Source organism: Mus musculus, chromosome 19 (assembly GCF_000001635.26).
Source record: "Mus musculus strain C57BL/6J chromosome 19, GRCm38.p6 C57BL/6J".
Lineage (NCBI taxonomy): Eukaryota > Metazoa > Chordata > Mammalia > Rodentia > Muridae > Mus > Mus musculus.
Genome location: NC_000085.6, coordinates 16,270,281 through 16,282,539, shown reverse-complemented (window position 1 = coordinate 16,282,539; position 12,259 = coordinate 16,270,281). Strand labels below are relative to the sequence as shown.

Sequence of the window (12,259 nt, the reverse complement as noted above, 5' to 3'; positions counted from 1 at the left end):
TGACAGCTGACAGAGAAGCAGGAGTTCACATTTTGAAAGAGAATATGAAAGAAGTCAGCATGCTGAAACCTGGGAATAGGGCTGGCCTGCCTGTGTCCATGCAGTGAGGTATGTGGGCAGCCATGCTGTGGCTGCTACTACTCCTCTACTGTGCTCCGACAGTGCTCCCACAGCCTCTTCTCTGCCTGAACTCCAGTTGTCAGGTTCAAGTGCTTCAGTAAAGCAAGGAGGAAGGGGACGGAGTGCAGCTGTAGTGGAGAAGCACCAGGACAATGCACACACCATTTGTCTTGCCTGCCCAAATTCCAGAGCACAAGATCTACAGCATGGGGGTGCTTGCTTTTTCAGCCTGAATGACTAATGCTGGCCATAGCAAGAGTTAAAAAGTAGTTCCTACGTACCCACCCCATTTCTAGATCCTGCTGCCAGAGTATGGGATTCTAGAATGGTTCCCAGAACAGTGCTCTTTCTCCTGCTCCTCACTTTTGTGGTTTGAACAGCGCACTCTGACTCTGCACTGGGAACTCAGCATCTGGTGAGACTGTCTCGCCATTTTATATCTGCCACATTAGTCCTCGTTTTACACTTAAGCTTTCAGGGTAAGGGGGATGGTACTTTCAGCAGAGTGACTTGAGCATGGGGACCTGAGCTTGGACCCTCAGCACCCACATAAAAGCCTGGATATGAGAGTATGCCTTTAACCCCAACACTTGGGTATGCAGAGACAGGGTGATCTTGAAGCTCGCTGTCTAGATACGCCAGCAAATCAATGAGGGCCAGGTTCGGTGTAAAATCCTGTCATAAAAAATAAGGCGTACTGGAAAAACCAAAAAAAAAAGGAGTAAAGAGCTCAGAGAGGAAGAGATATCTGACATGGGTCTCTGGCCTCCACGCTCACACATACATATGTGCACCCAGACAATCACAACAACACAACTATAACACACACACAGACACATAATTCTTCTTTCTGTAAGGAGGTGAAACACTTGACACAAATCCTTCATTACTACTTGAATGGCAGGGCACAGACAACTTCACCTTCATTTTACCACTAAGAAAACAGATAAAGTAAGGTTGAGAAATTTATAACCTGGCCATCTAGGGCAAGACACACTACCCAGGAATCACTCTCATAGCACACTTTTAAGCTTGGAAGATGAATTAAAGATTCATTTCTTCTTTATTGTTTCAATAAAAGTAAAATGATAGTTTTGAAAAGAAGACAAATGCGGGGTTAAAACTGTTTTCAACACCATGTCAAGGGCTGGTCAGAGAGCTCAGTGGGTAGGGATACTTGTTGCCAAGCCTAATAGCCTGAGTTCAAACCCTGCATCCTGAATTGCCTTCTGACCCATACATGCATGGTGACATGCATGGCTGATTGCATGCACATAATGCACGCACACATGCTCTTTCAAAAAGCTTTGTGAAATAGGAAAAATGTTCAGAAAGAGTACACTATATATATATATATCAATTTCCTGTCCCCAAGTCTTTCGACCCCCTAGAGTAAGGAGAAATTTGTCACCAGCAATCAAGGGTCAGATCGGAGCTGGTCTTACATCACGTGGCTCTTGGGAAATATCAGACTCTAATTCCTTATCTGAGAATGAGGAATTAATAGCTCTTATCTCAGGGGACTGCATTTAGGGCTGAGAGGGTCTAGGAAAGGCAATAACTACCATGCCTGATGATATGCTGTACTGCTAGAAAGGCTGAGACTCAAAACATTTACCATGAGAGCAAACCAAGAAAGCTAGTCTCTTCATCAAGAACAATACAGCCTTCCTAAGAATCAAATCCTGGTTTTGAGCAAGCCTTGAACAATCTTTTCATAAAAAAAAAAAGAGAGAGAGAGAGGCAGAAAAATAAATTATACACAACCACTGATCAGAGCCACAGACATACTGGGTGTGATACGGCAATGGGGAGTCCTGTGTGTTCATTAGTCCATTAAATTTTAATTTAGGACTTTTCAAAATTACTTCAAAAGAAAAAAGCAATTACCTTATATCCACTCTGTCCTATTTCTAAGAATTTTTCCGTTATTATATAAACCACCTAAATGAACTTTGGAATGCCTTCAGGCAAGAGGACAGAGAGTGCTACACCTGTTGGCATGATAAGAAGTCACTGACGGATACACAAAAGGTGAGCACAGCTTCCTACAGCTGTTATTACAGGGAAACTCGTGGTTTATGGATTCATGCTTTTAACTTTCTTCTTTTTTTCTTTTTTCACTTCTTTCTTGAAACCTCAAATATACAACTATTATTTTCTATAGTTGTCATGTCTCCCTCAGATCTTGTGCATTTTTACAACTCTAAAATATACTCATAGTGCAAAGTAGAGGATCATGAAATTAATTTTGTTTAAAAGTCCTAAGTTTCATGTTTTTCCAGTTGTTTTTAGTGAAGAGATTGATAAGCTAAATACAATGGCTAATAAACAATGGTCTTATGCCCCTTAATACACAGGCTAATTAGAGCCTGTCACTGGACCTGAAGAAAAGGAGCTCCACTGAAAGGACCAAATTGGAATCTAGCTCAAGGGGAGGCCCCAAGGCTTAACACTATTACTGATGCTACAGCGTACTTACAAACAGGGGCCTATCATGACTGCCCTCTGAAAGACCCAACAAGCAGCTGAAAGAGTCAGATGCACATATTTGCACACGGCCAATGGACAGAAAGTAGCTGCTGACTCCTGTGGTTCAATTAAGGAAAAGCTAGAAGAAGCTGAGAGGAGGGTGACCCTCTATGAAGATCAGCAGTCTCAACTAACCTGGACCCCCAAGATTTCTCAGACACTGAGCCACCAACCAGGCAGCATACACCAGCTGATATGAGGCCCCCAACACATATACAGCAGAGGACTCAGTCAGAGAAAATACACCTAACCCTCAAGAGACTTGAAGCCCCAGAGAGTGGGGAGGTCTGGTAGGGTAGGGGTGTGGAGGGTGGGGATATCCTCCAGGAGACAGGGTAGGAGGTATGGGATGTGGAACAGTTAGAGGGTGGACCAGAAGGGGGATAAATTCTGGGGGGAGAGAGAGAGAGACAGAGAGAAAGAGAGAGAGACAGGGAGACAGACACTAAATCTACACCCCCAGCCCTGAGGTTACATGTGGGCATTGGGGATAAACTATAGCCAGCACTTTACTGAGTTATCTCCTAAGCTTTCACCTACTTGTTAAAAACTGAAGGTCAATTACATCCTTTTTTAAAAACATATGCTAATAAAATTATCAGAAATAAGCTGAGTATAGTGTCACATGCTATTTATACTTTTATGAGGACAAGGCAGGTAGACAAAACCCGCTCAATCTACAGAGTGAGTTTTAGGACAGCCTCAGTTACATGGAGAAACCCTGTCTCAAAAACTGTGTGTGTGTGTGTGTGTGTGTGTGTGTGTGTGTGTGTGTGTGTGTGCGAAAGAGAAATGAAATGAATGCAAACCTAGGCCACATTCAACTAAGCACGGCTAGGTAGCATGTATCTGCTCATGAAGTCCTTCAGGTTCCACTTTCTCATGCTTACTCTTTACTCTTTTGGGGGGGGGGGGGTGCAGTGAACTTTATTGATAGTATTCAAGAGAGTAGGGAGTGCTCCCTAGGCCCCTCCTGTTATTATGGGGGTCTGGGGTGGAAACTGTGAGGGAGATGCTCAGTGTTGGGGGCCGAGTTGGGATAGGGACTCAGCAACTGAGGGCCTCTCTCTTGCTCTCAGTGTCCTTGCTGGGACGGGTGGTCCAAGGTTTCTTACTCCTTGGAGGCCATGTAGGCCATGAGGTTCACCACCCTGTTGCTGTAGCCGAAATTCATTGTCATACCAGGAAATGAGCTTGACCAAGTTATCATTGAGAGCAATGCCAGCCCCGGCATCAAAGGTGGAAGAGTAGGAGTTGCTGTTGAAGTCGCAGGAGACAACTTGGTCCTCAGTGTAGCCCAGGATGCCCTTCAGTGGGCCCTCAGATGCCTGCTTCACCACTTTCTTGATGTCATCATACTTGGCAGGTTTCTCCAGGCGTCACGTCAGATCCACGACGGACACGTTGGGGGTAGGAACACTGAAGGCCATGCCAGTGAACTTCCCGTTCAGCTCTAGGATGACCTTGCCCACAGCCTTGGCAGCACCAGTGGATGCAGGGATGATGTTCTGGGCAGCCCCATGGCCATCATGCCATGGCTTTCCAGAGGGGCCATCCACAGTCTTCTGAGTGGCAGTGATGGCATGGACTGTGGTCATGAGCCCTTCCACGATGCCAAAGTTGTCATGGATGACCTTGGCCAGGGGGGCTAATCAGTTGGTGGTGCAGGATGCATTGCTGACAATCTTGAGTGAGTTGTCAAATTTCTCATGGTTCACACCCATCATAAACATGGGGTCATTGGCAGAAGGGGAAGAGATGATGACCCTTTTGGTGCCACCCTTCAAGTGGGCCCCAGCCTTCTCCATGGTGGTGAAGACTCCAGTAGACTCCACGACATACTCAGCACTGGCATCACCCCATTTGATGTTAGCGGGGTCTTCCCATTGATGACAAGTTTCCCATTCTTGGCCTTGACTGTGCCATTGAATTTGCCGTGGGTGGAGTCATACTGGAACATGTAGACCATGTAGTTGAAGTCAATGAAAGGGTCATTGATGGCAACAATTTCCACTTTGCCAAGTGGAGAGCAGATGGCAGCCCTGGTAACCAGATGCCCAATATGGCCAAATCTGTTCACACCTTCACCATTTTGTCTACGGGACGAGGCTGGCACTGCACAAGAAGATGCGGCTGTCTCTGGAACAGGGAGGAGCAGAGAGCCTACTCTTTACTCTTAAATGGCCCCTGGAGACAAAACCAACCAGTACACTGTGAAACTGTCCATTTTCTCAACCCAGGAACGGCCTACGCTGGAGATGAAGCTAAGGTACATGCATTTCCTCTCTCTCTATAACCAGTACTATCAGTCACAAAACTGAAACTCTCTGGAGGAGAGGGTGTCTAGTAGTAGTGCACGCATCTACAACAGTGTTTCTCGAGCTGTGGGTTGAGACCCCATAGTGGGGGTTTATACAGGTTTATACAGGAGTCACATATCAGATATCCTCCTATGTATCAGATATTTACATTATAGATCATAACAGTAGCAAAATTACAGTTATGAAGTAGCAACAAAAATAATTTTATGGTTGGGATCACCATAACATGAGGAATACTATCTAAGAGTCACAACATTAGGAAGGCTAAGAACCAGTGATCTACAGGGAGTAGTAGGTGCAGAAAGTTTAAGTCACAGCTTTAGTGTGATATGTGAGAGTAAGAGAATATAATTTCAAATCTAGGATTTCCTTTGTGGCACACAGAAGTATCTGGTTGAATAGAAACTCTGCACATTTTCATAGAACATTTCTCCTCCCAGTCTTTTTGGGAAATAACGCTTTAAAAAGAATAGGAAGAAAATGTTTGATAATGATTTGCATATGGCTTTTCTGGTTAGTGGCTATTTCCCTTGTCTCAGAAATGATTTCAGTGGCATGGGAAAATATGTAAAGAAATCACACAGTTTTGCTATTAAAAGAATGGTCTGTTGTCATTCCAATAAGAAGTTTACCTAGACCTGTATTGGAATATTAGAAAGAACCAAAAGAGGAAAATTGGTGTAATGCAGAAAAGCTAGAATAGAATAAAATGAAAGCAACTACAGAAGATACAACCAACCAAAAGAAAGCAACTACAGAAGACACAACCAATCAAATGGAAGCAACTACAGAAGACACAACCAATCAAAATAAACATATCCTGGAGGTCAGTGAATGGTTTGTAATAAAAAAATAAATAAATTAATTAAATTAAATAAAAAAAAAACCACTTAGTTTTATACTGAACAAGAAATTAACCATCAATAAAAATGAAGAGACATATCCATGGCTTCCTGGTAGGATAGAGGATATATTTTTATATCGCAACCCACTCTAAGAATAATTTTCCAGGCTTACCCTATGAGTAAACCTATTTAATTAGATTGCTAGTTCACTTTTTTGATCTCTTTGAGCCCTCAGAATGATGCTGCTTTCAGGAAAACACTGAGCATATATATCTATCATGGGTGGACATGAACACGATTCGTCACATGAATAAAGGCAGTGATATTACTGGTAATGTGAACTCCTTAAACAGCGCAGGGACGCCCAGAATGAGGTGGGGCTGAAGAAAGCTAGATTCTAAACTAGTATGGAGATGAGTGTTAGAAAGTCTCAAAATAAGGGCACAGAGTCTAAGCTTTCATTTCTTAATGATCCCATAGAAGTGCAGCAAAGGGAACTAAAGCTTAGCCCTCCGCTGCTTGCCATAAATGTCTTCACTGGCATCGCATGAGAGCCAAGATACAACTGAGCCAATCAGAAACATCTATGGTATTTTACATTTACATTCGATATAAAGAAACATTTCAACTCAGTGCCTGTATTTTGTGCTCACTATGGTCAACACATACAATGACAGAATGAGGGAAAATAATACACACCACAACCAAGTTCCCAGCACAAGGCTTGGTCTTGAACTTAATTTACCAAATACCTGTTGTGTTGAATAAATACATAATCTAAGTATCTGTTTATTTTTGCATTCTAGGTCAGCACAAGCACTTCCACTCGGCCTGATATGGGGAAGGCTATGATCTAGATCTAAGTGTTCTTTTGCCCCATAGCGATCCTCCAACACTGGACTACTTAAAGAAGCATCTAGTTTCTCATTCTCAAACTTGTCCCTGTGAAAGCCAAACACAGTTCTGGAACAAGGGAGATAGGTATCTTATATCCAGATATTGGCGTGTTACATATACAGCGAATAATGAAACGTAAAAGTATGTTTCCGAGGCAGAGGCAGGTGGATTTCTGAGTTCAAGGCCAGCCTGGTCTACAGAGTGAGTTCTAGGACAGCCAGAACTACACAGAGAAACCCTGTGTCAGAAAAAAAAAACAGTATGTTTCCTAAATACACATATGGTCATACGTTTGTATAGGAAGAATATAGGTTATATATAACTATTAGCTTATTAACATCTTAACATGCTGAAAAAACTTGGATTTGTTTCTTGAGGTAAGTGAATACTATCAGTATTTCATAGATAATGACTCACATCTGGCAGTATGTAACAACTAAGAATACTTTCTAATAAAGACCACTTAAAGATGTCAGACCTCATTCTAGATATCCTTTTAATTTTACCCAGACTTCAGAAACACAAATCTCGTTGGACACGACAAAAGATAGAAGATGAATAGCTTCCAAATTTAAGGATACATTTTTTATTAGATATTTTATTTACATTTCAAATGTTATCCCTTTTCCTGGTTTCCCCTTCAAAAACCTCCCTCTCCCCCTGCTCACCAACCCACCCACTCCTGCTTCTTGGCCCTGGCATTCCTCTATGCTGGGGCATAGAACCTTGACAGGACCAAGGGCCTCTCCTCTCAATGAAGACCAACAAGGCTATCCTCTGCTACATATGCAGCTAGAGCCATGGGTCCCATCATGTTTTTTTTTTTTGGGTTGGTGATTTCGTCCCTGGGAGCTCTGGGAGTACTAGTTAGTTCATATTGTTGTTCCTTTAAGGATACATTATAATGAAACTACTTTCAAGTTGCCTTTATGATATATAACCTAGGTAGTTTCTAACTATGAACTAGTCACACTGAACATGCATGAAGCCTTGATTCCCGTTTTGTTGTTTAGCCTTGCAAGATCAATAACAGGATACACCCACAACTATTTAAATACGACCTCATTTCAGCAATTCTTTTAAATATGTCTTTGAAGTTCAAAGGTAGCTTTCTTTGTGAAGGGTGGAAATAGTCTGCAGAATTGGAGGTGTTAGTACTGACTGACCCCTTACTGCTTCCAAATCCCCACACCGAACCCTTGCCTCCTCCTGATGAAAAGCCAGGGGCTGGACAGATGGCTCAGCGGTTAAGAGCACTGACTGCTGCTCTTCCAGAGGTCCTGAGTTCAATTCCCAGCAACCACATGGTGGCTCACAACCATCTGTAATGGGATCCTGTGCCCTCTTTTGGTGAGTCCAAAGACAGCTACAATGTACTCACATACATTCAATAAACAAATTTAAAGAAAAGGGGAAGGAAGGGAAGGAGGGGAAGGAGGGGAAGGGGAAAAGAGCCAGAGCTGACCTGCTTGGTTATGCCCACTGCCTGGGGTGTTCCGTTAAGAAATTCAGTCACTTTCAACAGGCATCTGCAGTTTGGCCTCTCAGCTCCTGGCTTTGTAGTATACAGTTAAAACCTAAAATATTGCCATTCCCACCTAGATCTCTGCAACCTACATGGATCCAGATCACACATACGAGCTAGAATGTAGATCAGTCAAAAAGATCAGGAAGGGAGGAAGAAACCTAAGGCAGAATGTATAGGGCTGCTGTCTAAATCACTGCCCTGAATGTTAATAAGGAGAAGAAAGTCCTTTATACTCTTAAAAAGTCACTTTCTTGCCTTCTGTTTAGTTTAATGAAAAAACAATTTACAGGTCAAGCATGCTGAAATGACGATAAAGGTTTATAACCCAAGTTTTGAAATGAGGTTACATTTTTCTCATAAAGCCAGGTTTCTTTTTAATTCCTTACAAATTACCCCAAAGCTTTTAAAAACAGAGCTGTCAGCTCTCTTTGTCCCAGACCCTGATTTACTAAAAGCCCATGATTATAGGAGAAAGTACCAAGTAGGAAAGTTATTGCATTTTCATTACAAACCTGCTTTCAATTCACCCTTCTGGGAGCTTAGTGGCTGAGCTCTCAATTCCTATGAGCCCCTGCAGGCAGGGCCTGGGAAGTAAGGGGACTGACCACACAGCTGGGAGGTAAGGGGACTGACCACACAGCTGGGAAGTAAGGGGACTGACCACACAGCTGGGAGGTAAGGGGACTGACCACACAGCTGGGAGGTATGTGTATGGAGGCTCAGCATAGCTAGGAAGACAGTTTTCATCTCTGGCTCAAGCATTGGGAGGAGGGAGGGCTGCTTAACCTTCTGACCAAGCAGAGGTATGGGTGGTTTTACCTTTCAATACTGGGATTCTCAACCGAGAGACAACCTCAGGACCATATAACCCAGAGACACATGCAATACACGGCACGGCCTGCTGAGGAGCATTACTTTATCTATATACAGAGTAGAAGGAGTTGAAAGTTCCCAAGGGCATTTGGGTGAGTATCACTACCCTCTCCTTCCCAGGTTTGGAGGCTAGCAACTTTACTTAACCTTATCAGACTCTCTCAACCAACCTTCTCTGAGTAGTCTGCTGAAACAGCTCTTGGGTGGCCACAGGCCCTCCAGGGCACTTTTCTGAGTCTTCACCTCCTGCCATACCTGATATATGAGTCACTTCCTTCTTCAGGAGTCCTGCCTATCCTCCCCCAGCCCCTCTAGCTGTGCTTCTCCCTCCTCTTGGCTGTAATCATCTCTCAGGACCGTCTCTTCTTTAACACCTTGGCTGCTCTCCGAGGTGCAGCTGATACTGAATACAGGTAACCATCTCCTGGTCCTCCAATCTACTCCTTTCTCAAAGCCTTTGAGCCTCTTCTGTATGATGCTGTAGGCATCTCATTGCAACTAACTCTCCCCTTGGCCTTTTCCTGGGTTCTCTTTTTCTGCCACTGTCTTTCCTTTTCTGTAATTTGGTGCCAGCAACCAGCTATATGTCACCACATCTGAGACTTTTTTTTTTTCATTTTTCCTACAAAACTACCATAGTAGTAGAGTCCTATCTCAAAAAATTTTGAGCAGAATTTCTGCTCAAAATAATAGTGCCCCATACGGACATCACCAGTGAGATACTAATACCTGCCTGAGAGCATTCAAAAGTCCATTGGAGCACAAGTGTCCCTTCCTTGCCATTACAGCGTGCTCATACACACTGCTGATAAACAATAAAGCTTACAAATTAAAAGCTAGTGAATATGCATACCTACAGTGTATTTAAAAGTACTTCTCCATAAGTCTTCATTTTGGTTTTCTCATAGAAAGGAGAGTAATATACAGATATATTGATTAAACTTCATTAAACCAGAACCATACTTTGACACATTGATCTGTTTGGCCACAACAGATGCCTATCAAGCTTACTAAGCCATTAGTACAAAACTAAAAATATGATTTAAAAAATTTACCCCCATTTATGTGAATCTTTGCTTCAAATAAAGAAACAGTGGTGACCTTTAAATATGAGGATGCAGACTGTAAGAACTGTTAAGCACGGATGCAAATGTAGAAGACCCTCAGCTCCACAAAAATCAGCTCATTCAGTGTCCATTTGTATGTGGATAATCTGTGCAACAGTCCTTATTCAATGGAAGCCGTCGTTTTAAACATGCCTTTCAGCAAGCACCAGCCATAGAAAAAGCAGTCAGGAAGAATAATCCTAGGGACACACGTTGTAGATAATTGAGGCTTTTAAAGAAGAAAGCTTGTACTGGCCTCAGCACACCATTTGTGAGCAAACAAAATTTAACTTTGTGTTCTGGGTTTACTAAAGAAATGTATTATTAGAAACATTCAACCTTCTGAGCAAAGAAAAACTAAACAAATATAAAACCATCTATAACTTACAGAAAAGTATATACACAATTTTTCAAAGGAAGGGAGCTTTTTAGTCTTGCCTACTCAACAGAAGATCAAGTCTTTCTGCCAAAGCTCCCCTAGCACTAAGTCAGTGTTCTCAGAAGCATAGTACAGGGCTGACTGCAGCTGAGTTATAGCCAGAACAGGAGGAGGCAAGAAGCTAAGGCAACTCCACTAAGATGCCCATCAAGGAACCTGTCCTGTAATGTTTCTGCCTGGAGAAACCTTTGGGGAACTCATCAAGCAACTCTCTCCGGTAGGCTGGAGAGATGTGGAGACAGCTGAACATTTCAGGAAACACTGGTGTCTATGTGAACAAACACAAACACTTTCCCAATGAGCAGTATGAACTAACAAAGATTTGAGAAATGCTTTATTAAAATACAATAGGGGGATGGATGCAGGTTGAAATGTAAAATAAGAATATGGATTCTCTTGTTCCACCTTTGGACTAAGTTATACATGCCCCACCCACACTGACACTCAGAAACTTACTGAGTTCTGTGGTCTTCAGGGAGCCAAGATTCAGAATGGAGGTAGGTATGGTAATGCATCTATAATCCCAGCACTCTGAAGACTAAGGCAAGCGGACCCCATCTCCAAACAACACAGACTGGCTACAGTCTCTTCCTGTGTGTGACAACCTCAGCATGGCCCTGCTGGTCCCTCTCCCTCTGCTCACTCTGATCTCTGTATGTATGGAAGAGGCATCAACACTGACCACTGTGTTTAGCCAGGAGACTGAGAAAGACACTTGGCACAGTGCCCTTTCATGCAGCTTCATGTTCTGTGGTTTCATTTACAGTTAATAACCACAGGCCAAATGTTAAACTATTACAGAACTACACAATGCCAAGATTTTACCCATGCTCTGTTCTCAGCATCATAATGGAACACAGACCCATCTTGCCTGGAATGAGCACTATCTCAACATCTTTTGTGTCCATGCCATATAAACACTACCTGCCCACATTAACTCTGGCATGACATTCGCCAGGCACATAGGAAAACACAGTCTACGCAGAACGCAATAGTGCCTGTTTCTAGAATCCACTGGAATTCTTAGAATATACAACCTTTGAATACGGAAAGATGACTGTATTTCTCCGACTCCTTTCACATGACATCACTTCAGGCTGACATGTTCCTATGGCTCTAGCTGTGCCTTTGCTTAAGGCACATGAATAGTCACTTCTTACTATGGTAGGCAAAAAAATGGCTCATCAAAGATATCCAAGTTCACAGTGCCTGTGAAAGTGTTGTTTATATGGCAAGGAAAATTAGGTTTTAAAACTGGGAGATGATCCTAGGTCAGCTGGGTGGCCCTAAAGTAACCATGGAGGTTGTTAGCGGAAAAGCGAGGCAGACGAGACTGGAGTGGTACGGTGTGAGGGCCTGACCCTTGACCCCCTACTGCCACCTGTGAACATGGAGGAAGGAATCAAAACTTAGGGTATAAACCTGATTTTCCTGCACAGCCTGAAGAGGAATGCAGTCCTGTTGAACCTGTAGACGGGCCAGTCTGACTCAGTTCAGACTTGTGACTACCAGAGGTCCTGTGTTTGTGGTTACTCCATTCATAGCAGCAAGAGATTACATCTTTTCCAGCTCTACTGCTGGTCCCCTCGGAAGAAGAG

The 12,259-nt window shown here is 43.1% G+C and overlaps 1 protein-coding gene and 1 pseudogene across 1 annotated transcript in view; both read right to left on the bottom strand.

The window, feature by feature from the left end:
* Gnaq (guanine nucleotide binding protein, alpha q polypeptide) overlaps nucleotides 1-12,259 on the bottom strand; it is a 255,837-nt gene that overhangs the window by 105,981 nt on the left and 137,597 nt on the right. The gene's annotated exons all lie outside the window — the stretch shown is intronic.
* On the bottom strand, nucleotides 3,566-4,761 carry Gm17068 (predicted gene 17068; annotated as a pseudogene).